The following is a 6,000-nucleotide window of genomic DNA, read 5'->3' on the forward strand; positions in this document are numbered from 1 at the left end:
TGAAGTTAGATGACGAGACGAGAGACCATGACGAGTCTTTTAATCGGCCGTTTAGCTCCTCCTGTCATTTTAGCGCTCTGGCGCCTCCATCTGGGCGATGACGTGAGTAGAATAGAGATTTCAGCGGATTTAGAATTCAGCCCAATCCAGGAGGAAGATTCAGAATATGAAAACTGCAACAGAGAGGAGACTGCAAAATGTCATCATTGTTTTTATCTCTCGACTCCAATATTTATACAGGATATCCGTTGTAATTAAGTATTTCTCCCCAACTGCTAAATAAATTGTATGGTCATGACTAATAACAGTCTTGTGCTAAATGAAATATGAAATATTAAAAATGCATTCATTCAGTACGACAGGGCTAAATTACTGCATAATGGTCAAAACTGCTGACGTCTTAAACTTCTCGAACGGTATTTTATGCTGCCGGAGTTAGTCCAGCTCTTATCATTTCCCAGGAGAAGACTTGGAGACTAAAAGCTAGGCTACATGCTAACCCAACCGACCTACTCTTCCATTTTTCTCTTCCTCGCCTTTCGAACACAAAAAATTCACATGAAACTACCCTGATTTATGTCACACACAGTGGCGGGGGTGATCGTCTTCACCGATCGGCGAGGACGCGAAGAGGGCCGAGGCGGGCGGAAGTCTCTACACAATCGAGAACCACAGATGAGAGCAGAGGGCTCCCCGAGCCCAAGCCGAGGATAGCACTCTCAGCGGGCACTTGAAGAGGGCAGAGGGGGGTGGAAGTCTAGACACAATCAAAAACCGTAGACGAGAGCGTCGGCCGAGGGAGGCGGCCACTTCCTGCTTCTCGATGGACAGGGAGTATTGTCACCCACAAAATGCAAGCAACCTCCTTATTAAAACGTGTGCCATGACCCCAGTATTTGAAATAATATAAAACACATAGCTTACTCACTTCGTCGCCCGTCCGCTGGTCCCTCCATTGTCATACTGATTTTGCCAATTCTTCGTAGTGAACAGGATCTTTTTGAAACCCAAAAAGGCTCATACAACTCTCCCTGGTGTAGCAACAAAAGCCTGCAGCACATTGGGCTGACATGACGGGAAAAAAAAAAATCCGCAAAATCAGCTGGATCCGCATTCATTTTGCAAGCAATAGTATTGAAGATGATGTCTCCCGTTAACGTCACATCAGCCTTCTTCCTCAATCCGAGGCCGTGGCCGGAGGGCTCTCATTTTTGTAGCGTGTGATTCAAAAAATTGAATAAATATAGCGATCGCTTCTGCACACATCCAAGTACTCCATTTCATTCAGGTGCATAAAATACCGCATGTAATATGAGATAAACATGCTTTTTTTGTGTCACAGGCACTTTATTGGCACAGTTCTTCGAATTCAGAGAAACTGTACAATGAGTCAAGCCTACTTTATGAAAGGTCAAGATGTTACTGTTTAAGTATTGGACCACAAGGCATAGTTTGCAAAAGATACCAGCGAACTGCTGTTCAACAATTTAGGGACTATCTGTGGCACTTACAGTATGAGAGCTTATCCACAATACAGTGACTGGTGATTATCCGACTTTACATGCACACTCGGTCGCTGTAAAATTAGGTACAGCATTTGATAAAGAGCTTTTCTGTTACCTCATTCATGTACATACAGTACAGGCCAAAAGTTTGGACACACCTCATTCAATGCAGCACAAATGAAGGTACCAGTCCTATTGATAAAAGAAAGAAATTCAACAAATTAGCCCTGATGGGCATTCCTGTGAATTGAAACAAATATCAGGTGACTACATCTGAAGCTCATCGAGAGAATGCCAGGAGTGTGTAAAAATGTAATTGGAGCAAAGGGTTGCTACTTTGAAGATATTAGAATATCAAACACGTTTTTTAATAATAATTCCACATGTGTTCATTCATAGTTTATAACCTTCAATGACAATTTACAATGCAAATAGTCATGAAAATAAAGAAAACGCACGAATGACAAGGCGTGTCCAAACCTTTGGACTGTAGAATATACATGCATACGTACAAACTTACAAAAATGTTGTAATTTTTCACGCCTCTCATGTTAAATATTTTCATGGGCACTGAAATGTTAAATTGTTTTAACTGTACCAAATGTGACAGGTGAGTGTACAAACTGTAAATATAGATTTTAATATTCAAATATCTTTGACTTTAAAGAATCCCACTTAATCTCCCTTACCACCACATTCTTTATTCTTATACTTAAACAACAACACCTATTAGAATCATAGTCCATGAAACAAAAAAATTAGGTGGCCATGAGTGCTTTTTTTCCCCACAATTCAGGTCACTCTGAGACTGTTGGAACCTTCCAATCTGTTAACCACAATAACACATGCTTGTTAAAAAAACAAAAAAACAAAAAAAAACAAACTAATGTGGTAATCTATGCTGAAAGCCTCGGAGGAGTGGCATTTCTCAAACAACAAATCTAATGGTGGCCTAAATATTTGACAAAATACCTGATAGTGCATGGTCATCTTTTGATAACATACAGTACATGAGTATGAAGCTGCATCACTGAGCATTGGGCAAAGACAATGTAGCTTCTTGCCAGGGGGCCCCAAGCACTATGCTAGGCCTCGTCTACGACCATGATTACCCACTTGACATCTTTATAGCTCCATGGCAGACGCCCTCTTCAACATAACTGGAGAGTGGAACACAGTGCGCCAAAGTGGCCCCACAGTGCTCGGTGTGGGCCATCAGTGTTTTGTGTTGACATAATTAGCCTGCTTAGCTGCCATCTGGGCCGTGGTTGTTGGCGGGTGGTATGAGCCAGGTGCTTCATGGGTAATACCAAAGAGAGGCATACAGCAGATGTGCATGGGTAAAGCTGCATGGCCACCTTGGCGTGGATCTTGAGTCAGTAAATTCACCAACAAACAGAATAAAATAATTAGGAAAAAACGGGGGCCACTCTGAGTATTTTGACAGCTTTAAACAATAAAAACGATCTGCTAAAGTAGTTTGAAAATGGGACATTTTCTACTCTTGGATAATCATGGGGAGAAAAAAAATGCACTGGGAAATTACAGTATAAAACAGATGCTGAATCTGAGCTCTCCTTCCAAGATAACACGTGCCAAACAAACCAAGTAATCACCACTCTTATCGAGGAAAAGCAGGTGCCATTTAATTGCTGCCATGCAGCTCCAAATTGGTGGACTTTCTGGAGCAGTTCAGTTGGCTAGTAACTTGATAAGGCTGCTGGATTTACTCGATGAGGTAGAAAGTTCCTGAGCAAGCAGCCGGCATGTGGTTGTTGTTCCCAAAGGGGTGGGAAACCGTATCTGCCCTGCAGGAGCATCCTCTTTGGTAAGCACTTCTTATCCAGGCCATCACTGCAGGCCGATAGCAGCAGGGTAATATCCAGTAACTGCAGCTTTATGTGCGATCCAATACTTGGATCAATCCCTTGGTCAGGAGGTTCGCCATTAACCCCTGAGATCTCTTTCTTGTCTATCCTTTGTTTTCTAGTGGACTGGATATTTTGTTTTGAGACTGCAGCTGGAATTGTGATTAATGTAAAGTAGGCAGAAACATCTCTTAGTGATCTATACATTGCTTTACCGAGCATCTTCAGAATGAATTCAGTGTGAAGTATAATGCTGATCGTATCCAGCAATCTCAATAGCTTGAAGCAAAAATATTGGACTGCACTCTCTGGTCAAAAAATTGAGTGCATAAGTATGAACAAGTTATGGATATTGAATACAAGACAAAAAGACAAATATGCATTAATAGCACAGTATTGCATAATTTGTGACTTAAAACAAACAAACAAACAAAGAAATGAATAAATAAATCAGAAATCACCCATACTTTAGTGCTATCATGTTGCCAAGTAAGAAAACAGCTAATATGTCGACCACATTTGTGTTGAACTACATATTGTAACATTAGTCATCCTGTCAAAACTGATTGGTATAATTAGTATTTGTATTGTTTCAAATTATTTTTTGCGAGTCTCACTGTATGTCCAGAAACAATATGCCTGTGAAAGTGTGTGCTCTGTTTTTAAAGGCAGGCACAGAAAGGATTGTGTGAGTGCGGAGTGGTGCAACTGTATATTTGTGTTTGAGTGTACATGCAGGCAGGAAAGCTAGAAATATGCATAAAAGAGATGTTGTGGAATGGAGAGAGACTTTCCTTAAAACTCCCAATACTTTAGGGAATCTTGCCCCATATATTGTCCCATATGACTGAGCAGAAGAAAGGCAGGCTGAACCAAAGACATCTCTGCAGAGCATCTGTAGTCCTCCCACGGAATATAAATGGGTTGTCACTGAATTTGGTGCCATGTGCTTTGCTAGTGTCACACTAAGTAGTACTGCATTCTAAAACATTGAGTTACACACATTGTTCAAAAGTGGAATAAAAAAATCAGCACTCATCAAACAAACTCTATCCAAAATTGACATGTTAAAGCAGAGTGCTTTGTCTCTTACAGGAATTTCAAATGAATGTCAAATCTCGATTTCTAGTCACTCAACAATACACAAATGGACTAGGGTTCTTCCTGGGCTGGGAAAAATGTTACAAATGCAACACCAGTAAAGCTACTAATTTATTATATTATACAGCCAATTTCATAAATAAAAATTTAAACATGGGAATATTTATTTAGATTATATGTTATGCTGAAAATTTATTTTTTTCCAACTGCCAACTGGATAAGAGAAGGAAATTGAGGATGAAGTCAGAGAGAATTTACCTACCTTGAATTAAACTTTTTAGTTTGGCCAAAAGTTTTCAGTGCTGGACGACGGCAATTATCTCAAACAGAGCACACGAGCTGAGTTGAGCATATGATGGTATTTCCGGGCAGACATCTGAGGGCCACAAGGAGGTTCGCATCATTCCAGCGGTAAAAGCACACGAGTGGGAGCGAGGTCCGGGCATGTCGGAGGTTTGGTCAGTGGAGCCCAGCAGTAGAGACCTTGGGACAGGCACACGGGGAGACGGACTGAGCCTGACTGGGCTCTGCTGCAAGGCTTTTTCGCCTCTCCTTTACTGAATGAAAGCAATCCCTAGGAGTGAATGGGTAATGAGAGACCGGCTCCTGAGATTTTAGCTTTCTTAATCATGTTCATAATTAATTCAAGAACATTGATAATTTCATTACATTCTTTTTGTCTTATCAATAAATGATGTGGCTGCACTTTTGGTCTTGTGTATACGGGAGAGAGGGAGGAAGCAAGCGAGAGAGCGACAAGAGAGGTAATACTGCACTAAAAGCACAAGAGATGAAAATGATACAAACAGGGAAGTGGTAATTATAATCTTTGACCAAGCCACTGGCTTCACAATATGAAGTCAAGTGGCTACAAATAATTAATAAGGCCTCCTGGTGTGTGTGAGTGTGTATGCATGGAGTCGGCGGTGTGTGTGATGGGGAATTTTTTATTATTTTTTTTAAAATACGCCCACTTTTATCAGGCTTTTGATCAAATACGAAAAATGATTCATCAAGGACATACATGGGTTATTCTCATTAAGCTGTTTTAGATGGAATGTTAGCTAGTTGTGCAAAACACTTAGCATTGCACAAGGCTGTAGGACGCCTGCTTTATACTAATGTCCTTCAGATCCAATAAAGGCTCAGGTTTCCGGGAGATTAGTGAAATGAAGGAGACCACTCTACTCTCCCCTCCTCACTTCTTTGCCCTCTGTCAGGTCAGAAAACAAAAAATAGTCAAGCACCCCCCCCCCCCCCCCCCCTTTCTGTCATAGTTTCCAGGTATTTGGCAGTAGGAGTAATGAGATAACATGCATTTTTAATTGGTCATTTTTGGAATATTCAGTCACCCTTCACCTTGGTTATGGACTGAGCACGTGATTAATTAAACCGTTTACTGTTCAAACCTGCACTGAAAATAGAAGCGATGAAATGGATATCCCTGTTTCCTAAAATTAGCATGATCGAAATGGAGGATCAGAATCTCCTGTTTGAGGAAGATAAGAACAAAACATGGTGGTTTC

At 40.9% G+C, this 6,000-nt stretch overlaps 1 long non-coding RNA gene across 1 annotated transcript in view; it reads right to left on the reverse strand.

Moving 5' to 3' along the window:
* The window catches only part of LOC130913964 (uncharacterized), a 33,563-nt gene extending 27,963 nt beyond the window's left edge, over positions 1-5,600 (reverse strand). The window contains exon 1 of the long non-coding RNA XR_009062834.1: positions 4,737-5,600. This is a non-coding gene — a long non-coding RNA (uncharacterized LOC130913964). The remainder of the gene's footprint in view (positions 1-4,736) is intronic.
* Positions 5,601-6,000: the final 400 nt, after the last annotated feature.

The sequence above is a fragment of the Corythoichthys intestinalis genome, chromosome 1 (genome assembly GCF_030265065.1).
Source record: "Corythoichthys intestinalis isolate RoL2023-P3 chromosome 1, ASM3026506v1, whole genome shotgun sequence".
NCBI lineage: Eukaryota > Metazoa > Chordata > Actinopteri > Syngnathiformes > Syngnathidae > Corythoichthys > Corythoichthys intestinalis.